The sequence below is a fragment of the Pleurodeles waltl genome, chromosome 3_2, assembly GCF_031143425.1.
Source record: "Pleurodeles waltl isolate 20211129_DDA chromosome 3_2, aPleWal1.hap1.20221129, whole genome shotgun sequence".
NCBI classification, from domain to species: Eukaryota; Metazoa; Chordata; class Amphibia; order Caudata; family Salamandridae; genus Pleurodeles; species Pleurodeles waltl.
Genome location: NC_090441.1, coordinates 101,648,887 through 101,662,423, shown reverse-complemented (window position 1 = coordinate 101,662,423; position 13,537 = coordinate 101,648,887). Strand labels below are relative to the sequence as shown.

General features: G+C 45.7%; 1 protein-coding gene across 6 annotated transcripts in view; it reads left to right on the top strand.

Moving 5' to 3' along the window:
* Positions 1-13,537, top strand: part of TAF1D (TATA-box binding protein associated factor, RNA polymerase I subunit D) — a 164,244-nt gene that overhangs the window by 28,761 nt on the left and 121,946 nt on the right. The window lies entirely within an intron of this gene.

Genomic DNA, 13,537 nt, shown 5'->3' with positions numbered 1-13,537 from the left:
CGCCACACCCGGAGTACAGAACTGAACTTTGCGACTTCCTCCTGAAGTGGGTGGTCACATCACCTGAACTTATGTATCCTTGCACGTTTGCTCCTGGAGATAACTCCTTTATTCATATTGTGCGCGGCTGGCGGCGTGGGGCAGGGGGGCTGATGGCTGTGCCCTGGGAGTGCCCCAAGCCAATTGCGGACCGTGTCTGCAGAAGGATGCGAGCCCCTAAAATGAGCCGCATCCGGATAGTATTATTGCTCCCCCACAGATATCCATACGGATACACCTTAGCACGCACCTAAAATGGGTGTGTAGCCTGTTGCAAGTTCACAGTTGGGGTTGGGATCCAGTTGGGGAGGGAAAGAGGGTAACTATTAGTTTGTGCACTACCGGTCTGCTCACAACACTGGATAAGCGCCCGGAGGTGAGGGGCCCGCGCGCGGGGGTGGAGGAGACCCAATGGGCCTTCCCGGGATCCGGGGAGCAAGACATGCACTCACAAATTGAATATGGCCCAATCCACAACCCATAGCACATACAAATATGACATAGTCACTTGGAACGTCAGGGGACTGGGGACTCCGGGCAAAAGGTCCAGGGTGCACGCACGTCTCAAACGCCATGGCACACATATTGCAATACTACAAGAGACTCACCTGCGGGACCCAGACCTGCAGGATCTACGTAGTAAATGGGGAGGTCAGATTGTGGGCACATCCTATTCAACCTTCGCGAGGGGGGTACTCATATGGATAGCAGGGAATGTCCCTTTTATCCAAACATCACACAAGATAGATCACGAGGGCAGGTATGTGGTAGTGGAGGGTAAGCTGGACGGCAAACAATTGTCAATTATAGGGGTATACGCTCCCAATAGCGCACTGCCTGAGTTCCTGAGCACACTCACTCCAGCGTTATTAACGAACCCCGAAACACTGGCCATATGGGGAGGTGACTTCAATTGCGCGCCAGATCCAGCATTGGACAGGTCAAATCCCCCCACATATTCAACAGTCATCAGACAGCTCAGCCGCCCATTATCGATATGGGCTAGTAACATGAGCCTTCATGACATATGGCGCATGAAACACCCACGACATAGGGAATATTCAGTTTATTCAGCACCACATAAGGTACACACCAGGATAGACTTGATGTGGGGCACCCAGGAGATCTGCACAGGGACCAGTAGAATAGAATACCTAGCCAAGACACTATCAGATCACTCACCGCTTAAAATAGTTTTGGACTGGGGCAGGAAGCGCCAGGCTATCCCAACGTGGAGGCTACAAGCGGAAGCCTTACACGACCCTGCATTCACAGACTCTCTGAGAACAGCGCTGAAACAGTATTGGGAATTAAACACTGGCACCACAAAACTAAGAGCAATGGAGTGGGACGCACACAAAGTGGTGATCCGTGGACATTGTATTTCCACTACATGGGGGGTGAGGCGCACACTCCATGCAGAGGTTAGCAAGCTGGAGAAGAAACTAAGAGCACTAGAAAACGCAGTTGCCCGCAATGAAACGCCATACACGGCCCTGAAGGAAATGCGCGCGGAACATGCAAAGGCTGATGCTACATTACGCCTTCACGATCACAAACACCACGTGGCTAGGCTACAGTCGGAAGGCGACAGATCTGGTAGGCTGCTCGCATGGCTGCTGCGGGAGGACCGGCGGTGCCCTCCAATCGGGGCGATAGGAACAGGCGCAGGCGCAATAGCTACCACGCAGGTAAAAATAAATGATGCGTTTAGGGAATATTATACACAATTATACACCAAAAGCACATCATGTACCATCCAACAACTTGAGTCCTTTCTAGCAGATTCTCCCCTGCCCCAACTAATGCACGTCGACAGAGAGACACTGGAAGCCCCCATCACATTAGGGGAACTTAATAAGGCTCTCGAACAACTACCTAGGAATAAAGCCCCAGGGACAGATGGCCTGCCGTCAGAATACTACTCCACTTTCGCGACACACCTTAACACACATCTCCTAAAAACGTTCGAAGAAGCAGGGACCAATGGTATCCTGCCTCCCTCAATGAGAGAGGCAATGATAGTGGTCCTTCCAAAGCAGGGGCGTGACCCCACTGACGTCAGGTCTTACAGACCTCTCTCACTGTTGAACCTAGACTGTAAGATACTTGGCAAAATCCTGGCTAACAGACTAGCTCCCTACATGCATATCCTGGTACACGATGACCAGAATGGATTCATCCCGAAACGTAACACCTTCCTAAATATTCGGAGGCTGCTCAGTGTGATGGGAGACACCCCCCCGACCGCACTCGAGGAGGTGGTGATATCGCTCGACATAGAAAAAGCGTTTGATACATTAGAATGGGACTTCCTGTTTGCCACTATGCAGTTACTGGGTATCGGTCCAAAATTCACAAACTGGGTACGCATTCTGTACACTGCCCCACAGGCTAGGGTGAAGACGGGAGGAGTAATATCAGAAAGCTTTCCGATTAACAGGGGAACAAGACAGGGCTGCCCCCTCTCCCCCCTCCTATTTGCCTTAGCGATGGAACCACTAGCTGCACGCGTCCGGGCCAAAAAAGAAGAATGGGGGGTGTCAAGGAACGGCACTCTCCACTCCATATCATTATACGCAGATGATGCCCTGATATACATACGCAGAGTGGAGGAGTCGCTGCCCTCAGTGATGTCGCTGCTGTCTGAGTTCGGAAGGGTATCTGGTCTAATAGTTAATTGGGGCAAATCCTGCATACTAACCAGCTGGCCTCCTGCGAGGCAAGAAAGTGCCCCACCAGGCCACCTAAAATGGTGCTTCGACACATTTAACGTGGATCAACGTATACCACAGGGCGGAAGATCTAAGGGATGGAAATCTGGGGAAAGCAGTGTCCTCTGTTAAGAGTTCAATACGCTTCTGGAATAAATTACCACTCTCACCACTGGGTAAAGTAGCTATAGCAAACATGCTGATATTACCTAGACTGCTGTATTATTTTGCGGCCCTACCAATCATTATCCCCCAAAACTTTTTTGTCGGCTTGAACTCCATCCTGCTACAACTGGTGAGGGGAGAGGGCAGCAGGCGGGTTGCACTTACCACGCTGCATCATCCGGTAGCAATGGGTGGACTGGGCGCCCCAAACTTTGAGCTCTATTCTGCGGCTGCACAGCTGCAGTGGATCTTAAATTGGCTCCATAGACCTAGCTCGGCAGAAACTATATGGTTGCAATCCCGACTCCAAGGCGCTCCCATACTAGTTTGGTTGTTGGATAAGCAGACTAAAAGCACATGCACAAACCCGTTGATGATAGTGGCACACACATATTAGAAGAAGTATATCCAAAAGGGAGTTAAAAAAACCACCCTACTCACCACTCCTCCCGCTGGATAGGCTCCCCGGGTGGGTGGAAGCCGGCTCATATTCACCTACAACTTGGTTAGACGAGGGTATAAGTGCAGTAGGAGACTGTTTCGAGGAAGGGAAATTAAGGACCTTCGAAGCTATACAGGCCCTTACAGAGATCAATCCGGGGCAATTCTTGGCATATCACGCGATATGCCATGCAATCAGGAAAACTTGGGCATCTGGCGACGTAGAGCCTGATATCTCAGTCACCCTGCACCACATGCTGAACTGGGTCCCCCCAAGGAAAAGCAGTTTCAAACCTTTATAAACTTCTGAACAGACCCCCGGAAAATAACCTGCAGAAAGCTAGGGAGAGGTGGAACATCGTATTGCCCATTCCGATCTCAGGGACAGATTGGCCAAAAGCTCTGTGCCACACACGTGAGGTCTCAAGAAACCCCAGATTCCGATATACACAGTTCAATTATCTACATCAGACATACCTGGCGCCGGCCAGGATTAAACGCATGTTCCCCGGGTCGGACCCAGCCTGTCCCAGATGTAAAACACCAGCAGCACAGTTCTATCACATGGTCTGGGAGTGCCCGCGGTTATGGGGGGAATGGGAAGGGGTGGTCACAGCCTTAGCGGAAATCACGGGGCTCAACCTGGACACGAATCCCAAATCCTGTCTACTCGGATTAAGGACAAGGACGAAAAGAAATAAACACTTGCACAGGTTTGTAGATCTAGCGTATGTAATGTACAAAAGATTGATAGCAATGAACTGGAAGGCTCGCAACGCGCCTGACTTAAAAGTCTGGCTTGCTCTTACGCTACGTTGGGCTCGAGCTGAGCATCAGGTATTAACAAATTTAGCTCGTAGGGGACTGCGACAGGCGGGCTGCGAGGCCTGGGGCGTCTTAGTGTCTAGGCTAGAAGCCAAAAATGATGAAAGACCCCCCTGAATCACAGACAGCTGTATCCACCTGGAAGGCCCCGGGCCCCGCCCCCGGCAGAAAGGCAATACTACACTTGGGGACGCATACATATCCATCATCAATGCCTCGCCAACACTGATAGCTTAGCAGCCCCCCCCCCCCATGCATGCATGCCACAGCACCAAAAGGCCTGCATACTCAACCAATAGACACCAGCGCTAAGATCTATTGTGCCATATCCCTCCGCCTTGTCCCCCCCCCCTGTTTCCTCTGCCCCCGGTCCTCACCCGTGTGGACACGAGGGCCCCTGTCGCCAGTGGCAACAGAACCACATTGCAGCTGAAAGCTTCGCCCTACGTGGCGGCTACCTCGGTAGTGATGGGTAGGGTTAGCGGACCGGGAAGTGCACACAAGTTCTTAGAAGTTTGTTATATATATTGACCTTAATATGGGAGAGCCAGACGACAGACTGTAACCAATGACAATTTGCTATCAATGACTTTGTATGCCAGAAAATGTATGGCTTTCGTTTTGAAAAATCAATAAAAACATGTTAAAAAAAAAAAATTATGACTTTGGAAACTCATTGTAAAAGCAATCTCATGCCTTGGTAACTGATGATTTTTAAATATGTTTGTAGTGTTGACACTTCAAAATTAGGCTTTTCTAGGTGTGTTATTTAGAATTGTTCTAGAGCACTACAGGTCAGATTCACAAAGAGCCTCTGCACTCGTGGCTGAGGGTCTACACTCGTGGCAGAGGCTTCGTACTCGTGGCAGAGGGCCCGCACTCGTGGCTGAGGGCCTGCACTTGTGGCTGAGGATCCGCACTTGTGGCAGAGGGCCCGCAACGAGGGCCCGCACTTGTGGCAGAGGGCCCGCACTCGTGGCAGAGGGCCCGCACTCGTGGCAGAGGGCCCGCACTCGTGGCAGAGCCTTTGCACTTGTGGCAGAATCTCCACAATGATAATTCTCATTGCGAAAATTGTCGGAGACTCGGCACTCGTGGCGGAATCTCCACTATGACAATTCTCATTGTGGAGATTCCACAACTGCAGAGCCTCTGCCATGACTGCCCTACATGTCTCCTTCTAGTTACTTCACGGCACTAGATTTACTATAGAATATGAACTGCAGGAAGAATTCAGTTATGAGGGTCCCGGTCCTTTGTGCTTGAATTACTGCTTCTGGTGTCTGTTTTTTTTTTCTTTTCAAAGCACTTGGAACATTTGTCCCTCATATGTTTGTCAGATTCAGCCACCTACACTCCCACTTCCATTACCTCTGGGTTTCCCTACGCTCTTTTACCCTACGAGGATGTTTGTGTGTTTTCTGTTGTACTGCACTGTCAGGGTTTAAATGTCAACCTACACCTGTATCATAACCATAAAGTTGATCACAAAATGTTGTTAGAGTAGCGTTAATAATAGCAAATCTACACATCTCTTGACGATATTTCGGGAGCCAATTCAATGGTTACGATAAACACGGTCCTAAAATGCCCCCAAACGAAAGGTTTAGCTTTTAGCTTTGGCGGTTAATCCACAAATAAAAAAAACAAATATGTCTTTCCCAGCCGCTTACCATTTCGTGATGTCAAATTGCACTGTTAGAAGTTTTAATAAATGTTAACTCTTGCTGAACTAGCACCGTGTGCCCTTCTCTGTGATTCGGTGAGAGCATTTCCAGTGGAATGTGTTTACCTCATACACATGTACCATTGCCTATGCAGAGCTGCAACTGGTTTCTATCCTGTGCTGCCCAAGGGGAGCTCATCAACGGCTGTTACCTTAAGCAGCTGCTTCAGCTGTGTTTCATCTCTCACTTAGGCTTGTGTGAGTCAAAAGGAAAAGGTCTCTGGTGAATTGTGTCAGTCTGCTCAAAGTGAGAAACTCTCTCTCCATGCCCCTTCACATTCGGTGAATAATGAAGCATTACACAAATATATGTAAGAACACCACTGGGGGAAAAATACATGACCCACATTTGCATGAAGTGTGGCAACAGCAGTGTAGACTGCCATTGTCTTTAAGCATATTAGAGTTTTCCCGAGTGACTGCAGAATGGTGTAATCCTATGAGCAGTCTACAGGGAAAACAGAAAGATTGTTGGAGTGCAGAAGATCAATAGCGGTCTACAGAGGAGTTCTATTACTAGCATAGATGTTTCTTCCAAAATCACATCTGGTGTGTTCTTGAATTCTGGAGGCCACCTCTTTAGGCTTTCAAAACATGTTAAGCTTTCAGATCAGCAAAGAGAAATTATATTACATGCATACATACAAACATAACTGACTTGAAACTTTGAGCGATAGATAATAGCACACAATTAAAACTGCCCTAACACTCCTCTGAAAGTCCTGTCTAAAATCCTGGCTTTGGTGGAAGCTTTCCTACATCTCCTAAGGGGGAATTGTTATATTTATCTGAATGGTTGCCTTGTCATAGTTTACTCAAGGGAGCTGGAGATGTCCCTTCTGTACCTGGTTCTTCACATCTACGTCAAGCTTTCTTTCTTGGTGAGCTATCCAAACTCCTAGCTGTCACCCTTACATAGGCTGTGGTTCATCTGAGCCATTCTGCGTTTCTAGTCCTGAAAGGTCTACTCTTCCCCTAGTGAACGTGTCATTTGACAAACTTCCATGTACATTGTCCTTTTTTTCCCCCATCTCTTACCAAGTCAGCATCTTGCGTTTGCCACCAAATTGCCAGAGTTTGGTTAGGGGTTCACTTTGGGAGTCTCTCCATCCATGCCATATGGGGCAAGTTTTATGCTTTGCTTCATATACATCTTTTTGAGTTGAATTCTGTCATTTTATGTATTAGGTGTATCTGCCAGCAGTTGAGATCAGGTTGGTGATGAGTGAAGGGGATGGAAAGTCGATATCCAGTGATAGACACTGAATTTCCGTAGTTGAATTTAAACTCTGATGTACTAGTGAAGCTCCCTGTTGCCTGCTAGTTTTGAAATACTGTGTTCAGCATGGAAGGCAAGTTTCTCTTCAACGTCCTTCTCGTTAAAAGGTTGGATTTATTGAGTCTATCTCACCTGGCTGAATGGTGGCTTGATCTGTAAGATTAACAAACATTGGCAAAACCAGCAAGTCTGGCTTATGAATGCACTGTCAAGCAGACCTTTAAAAAAACATGAACCAAAGAAAAACACCTAAATATATCAAGTTATCTAAGTCACTTTAAAAGCATTGCAGTATGTGCCCCTAAAAGTTCAAGGTCAGGTAGCTGGAGAAACCAAATGATCACACCGCTGGAGAGAGCAGGCAGTTTTTTTAAGTAAACACACAGCATGTGCCCAATTAAAACATGCTCCCTGCTCCCAACTTGTGTGCGGAGCCAAAGCCCCTCTCCTGATGATGCACACATAATTGTCTGGTGGCAGCTGCACTGTCAAGCCAGACTATAAAATTAATGAGGGAACAAGGGGCAACCCATTCCGTTCTGTGCACAGTTCTTGAGTGAGCACCTCATCATTTACAAATACCCTAGTCCTTGAATTTACATAACAACCCTGAATCGTCCACCAAAAATGTTCCATGAGGCGAAGGCTATGTATCGCTCTTCAGTGGTAACTCCAGTTAATTTAATAAAATGTCTAGAGGTCGAGATAAACATAGGTGCACATTATAAAGAAAGAAATAATGATGCTGTAGTTAATACTTCAAGAACACAATGTAATGATGAAGGATATCCCATATAACAAGTAAAAAAACAGCTTGTTGATGCTGGAAGGAGCAACCATATGGCAAGTATCTATCTACATGCCATCTAGGATTGACTGATCAGCTGCTTAAAAAATAAACCACTTTAAAATTTGCAGTCTGTATTGGACACTGCTGAAATTGACTAAGTGGCATCTGTCATCTCCGGTCAAGTACACTTTGTTCATGGAGGTTGAGCCAAACTATGTTCACATTTTCTTTTAGATGCCTGAGTCTGAAACTCTTTTGGGAGGCTGCAAGTAGTGTGCCTCAGGAGGTCTTGGGATGAAGAATTGTGGCTGATAAATTTTTGATCATTATTAGCGTGTTAAATGGAGATGATAGTTTAAACAAATTCTAGAAAGATTTACTATTTTATCAAACTTCAGCAAGGGTGCTGATTTACTTGTATTGAAAGGCTGTTGTATCTCCAACCTTCCAGGAATGGCTGTACTCAGTTTTCAACCTGGCTTTGATGAATTGCAAGAGGGCACAAGTTAATTCTAAAACTGATTGGACCCGTTTTTGGTCTGGTGTGATCATATGTTTCTTGAGTAAATCATATGATTATGAGCCATATGTGGATTACTTCAGTGCTTTCTGTGCTTGGGTGCTGTTTGCTTAGTCAAGTTGTGGGATGTTAATTAAAGAAACAGACAATTGTCAAGTTTCATAAGCAGCATTTATATGTGAGTCAGAGGAAAATGATCTAAGCAGCAGCATGTCCAAATTGCAGAACTTTTCCTGGGTATCATACACAAACAACACTAAAGGCGTGTTGATACATATCCACTCATGATAAAGAAAATGAATATGTCTTCAACAATATGAACAAATACATTATGTGTTGCTGACCACAGGAGGCAAGAATTACACAAGCTTTAAGCATACAACCAATCACAGTGGAATAACATCTTGTGATACAAACATGAAAAAAGATGGTAGTAGGAGTGATGTCCACATGTTCAACTGTTGGGACCGTCTAGTGTGTCAACAAGAGGGATGTGCACAATCCCTGCCCAATAAAATGCAGGTTATTGGGATTAACAATTGCTGAGCGAATGGCATAAACTGGCATGCCTGACTCACACCGTGAATTAATATGAACTGTACCCAAAGGTTCTACACTTAATCTTCCAGACTTGGCTCCTTTCTGGCCTACCTGAACTCCATATGCAGGGCATTTACTTCTATGACTTTGAGAGGTCTGGGATTGTGTGATTGAGGTTCATGCATTCCTAACCTCCAACACCTAAGTTTCAGAGAGCCCTGTAGAAAATCGAGGACTGTCTTAGATCCCAAGCCATCCCGGTAGTTCTAGATCACCTCTTTTTGCCTATTCATTGGTCATACTTCACTGTCGTCTGTGGAGCAACTTTTGTCTTTCACTGGGTAAAGATTTTGCACTCTTCCTGGACATGAGTTTCTGTTACTGGGGAGTTAGCCTTTCCTGACTATGGGCCTATAGAGAAACTAGACGTTCTGATCCCTGCCAGGGAGTTCTAAATGCAAGTTCAGCACATCGGCAAATACCTAATGCTCGCTTATTAAACCTTGCCCGAAAACATCAACTGACCCACTTTGCCCAAGCATGTTCCAAACATGTTATGACACCACATATGCAGATTGACACTTGCAAGACGTTTCTTATTGTCACAGAGGCCTACAGGAGTGCTGAGACATTGACTGCCAACAAAGTGTCATCTGACTGATCCTCTTCTCCCCTGTAAAGAACCTTATTTTTTTGTGATATGAAGCTGGTCTTGTGCAGACTTGTGCTTAAGTCCTCTGAATTGAGAGTTTCTTGCAACATGAAACTACTGACCTGAAAGACACAATTCTGTTATGTTTCAAGCTTCATTCCAAGGTTCTTCTGTTGTCATGTAAGCATATGTTCAACATGGAATGTGGACATGCAGAGATAACAGCTGACCTGGAGAGGAGCGGACGTGTAACGTTTGAGGCTTCAGACAATAAAGCTGTGTACTACAATATCCAATTTGTGGTAATTTAACACAACAACTTCATTTCAAGTCTAACCTTGTCAACGACCTTCAAGCCCAGTACGACTGTACCACACACTGGCCCTCATTACAACTTTGGCGGTCTTTTATAAAGACCGCCGAAGTTGTGGGCGCCAGTATACAACCAGTGCTGGCGGTATATCTGGCTCCCTATTATGACTTTTCAGCTGGGCCAGCGGACGGTAACAGTGTTTCCATCCGCTGGCCCAGCGGAAAAGTCACATCAACTTTGCAGCCGGCTCATAATAGAGCCGGCGGCAATGTTGATGTGCAGCAGGTGCAGTAGCACCTGTCGCGCATTTCACTGCCCCAAATTCGGGCAGTGACATGCGCGATGGGGCTGTGCCTGGGGGGCCCCTACCGCCAGCCTTTCAATGGCGGTGTTTACTGCCGTGGACAGGCTGGCGGTTGGGGACTCGTAATCCCCAGGGCAGCGGTGCGCAGAAGCCTGGCGGTATGTTGGAGGGGCCGGTGGTATGCCCGTGGCTAATGCGCCACGGTCATAATAGCTGGCGGAACACCGCCAGCCTGTTGGCTGTGTCACCGCCAGCTTACCGCAGGCCGCCAGGGTCGTAATGAGGCCCACTGTGTTTCATTCGCACTAAGGCACGAGGGGCTCATACTATCTTTGGCTCAAAAGTGTCATCTGTGTTCCATCTTAAAGAGGAAATCTTTCTGCCAAAATATGTTCAAGCATTTTGCTGAGGAGCTGCTGCATAATCTGCTGTCTGGGACAATCTTTGTTTTTACTTTGTTTACTGTTCTGAACAGTTGTTCATAGCTTGCGGTGCCAGTGATGCTATAATCAAGGCTCCAATTATTAAATGGATCGCTGCATACATTTCCCACTGGCATGTCTTTCATGGATCAGAACTAAGGGAGCCTTCTCTGCATTTGATTAGCACAAATGTTTATCCATGAAAATTATTACCACGACCCTATTACAAAGACACTATGACCACATTTCTTTTTGGGGGGCGTGAGTATTGGAATGCTGTGAGGAATACTAAAAAGTAAGAAGCATTGGTGAAACCTATAACGCGATAATGTTTCTTTTGGTTATAGCATTTGAGATTATTGTATGAATCAGCCCTCAATGGCTTATTCCAGGCATATGTGTGCCAAAGACAAATGTGGTCATCTTCATAGGCTATCCCGGTTGCATTTCCAGGCATTATGGCCTGAAGGCTTCCTGCTAGATTTAAGAAACGTGTTTGTTTATGCCTAAATTACTCATTTCTGCTTTATTCTCCTTTTCAGTATCTTTGCTGTGAAATGTACTTGCATATTGAAAGTGAGAGAGTCAAAGATTTTGATAAAAACTCTTTTTTTCATATAGTTAGTTTAATTTTGCATAATACAACACCACTAGACGATTAATTATCAGTAGAATTGCACTGCAATCCCTGACATGAAGATTAGCCACCTATGTGTAAGAAACACAACTATTCCTTATTGCCCAGTTTAAGGTGTTTTTCCTTTCTTCGTCCTGCCAGTTTTGCAGGCATTAGAAGGTTGCATTGCAAACAACATTCGAGAAACACAACCCATTGCCTTATCTTGTCTATATATTTCCATTTGGCAATCATGTTCATAGGCCTGAAGCTCCCATCAGCTTTTTTCAGAAAGTGTTTTTGTGAGATGCCATGATATTTGATTCAGTTTGTCAAATCAATTTTTAGGACCCGGTTTTGTAATGCCAGTGCAGTATCCAATACTAAAGCAAATTAGCTGAGTTTCCAACACGTGTTATGGGACAATGTGAAAAACCAGGAGGAATGCAGAAAGGAAGTGTGTGGGAAAGAAAGGGATTAAAAGAGACAGGTTGGTCAGGGTGAAGGAGTGAGCAAATGCTAGAGGGAGGATATCAGAGCTCCTGTCCATCTCCAGTGCCATCATTCACCCTATCTCCCCTAGCACATCCTTTTATCCACCTCTTTCATCTTTACCTCGCCCAAATTGTGAAATTATTCTCTGAATCCATGGACCTTCTTTCAATTCCCCTTCCCCGATGTAACCTATCTACCGCTGCGGTTCTAGCAGCGGTTGCTGCTTGTTCACTTCCACCCATCCACTCCTCTAGTAGGCCATCATTGTCAGTCTTAAAGCTCCCACTAGCTTCGCAATACGTCCACGCTTCTTTGCAAGCAATCCCCTGTCAGTGTTTGCGAACATGAGGCGACCATGCATATTGTAAACAGTATCACTGTTGTAGTAACAATCTCTAAAGTTAGACAGCCATCTCCAACACTTCTGGTTATCACAAATCTGCCCTTTACTGTTTTGCCTGTCTCCCATGAGGGATGTGTTCCTTGTTGGTAAATTGTCTGTGTTTAGTTTGTTTTGGTACTTCCCCTAAATTTGCTATAGGAGTGGAGAATCACAAAATCACATTGTTCACTTATGTTGGGCCCTTTGTGGGACGTCACCAGTTAACCGTTATTACCTGGCGTGGGTGGAGAATTATGGAGGGGAGACAATAAGGGCATGGGCCTGCAGATTTGACACATGAGTGTCTCAGGATGTGATGGCTGTTGCCAGGGTTGGGTCAGTTGGTTTCCAACTGCACAGCAACATGAAGAATGTAGTTTTCTCTTTTACTTCTGTCTTTCAGTGCTTGTGGTTTGGTAAGAAGTTGATGAGGTAACCAGAAAGCAGATGAAAATTTCAAAGGAAGTGATGGGGCTGTCATGGGGCACATTGATTGAAGAGATCTTAGTGTTGGTGGCAGCAGTATTACCCATGATGTGTTCTGCATCAGTTTTCTGCTATGTCACACAGTGTGTGAGGATAAGTGGAAAGGGAGGTGGACTAGAACCATGTTTTTTAATGTTGAGCTAAGAGGCTCTGGAAGGTATTCAAACTTTTCTGAGTTCTTAATGTCAGTGTGGTTGGAATGAAGTGAGTTGGAGATCAGCAACAAAGAACAATACATTGTGATGTGTCTTCCAATCGCGTGTGAATGGATTATTTGGGAATAGATAATATGCACCACTCCAGAGGTGGAAGAGAGGCATAGAAAGTGACATCTTCCTCCACAGATTTGTTAATAAAGTAGCAAGTGGTGGATAAATAGCGAATTCGATGTCTCAAAAGAAAGTTTGATATTTTGTACCATGTGAGGCTGCTTATGGGATTTCCCTCTACTGACATTTTTATCTGCATTGTTAAATGAGATTTTGTGCTAATATCATCTGTCCACTGCATCTCTCCTTTATTTTAATGAAGTGATAAACAGTGTTATCATCCAGCAATAGTTTGAGAGGATCAAGACAGTAATGCCTCAGATTATTACTGGAATGTTGTATGGAGGGAAATAGAGACATTCCTGAAGGCCTCAGTAGGACTTTCTCTTGCTAAACCTGACATCTGTTCTTGATATAACCAGACCAGGTTTTTCAGAGGGAATACATTGAGACAGATGCATATAACCATTCTTACCAGTACCAAAACTGAGGTCAGTGGGGTACCAAAGGGGAATGGAATAAACAGGAATCCCAAGGAATAAAAAGGTATAGAATGACA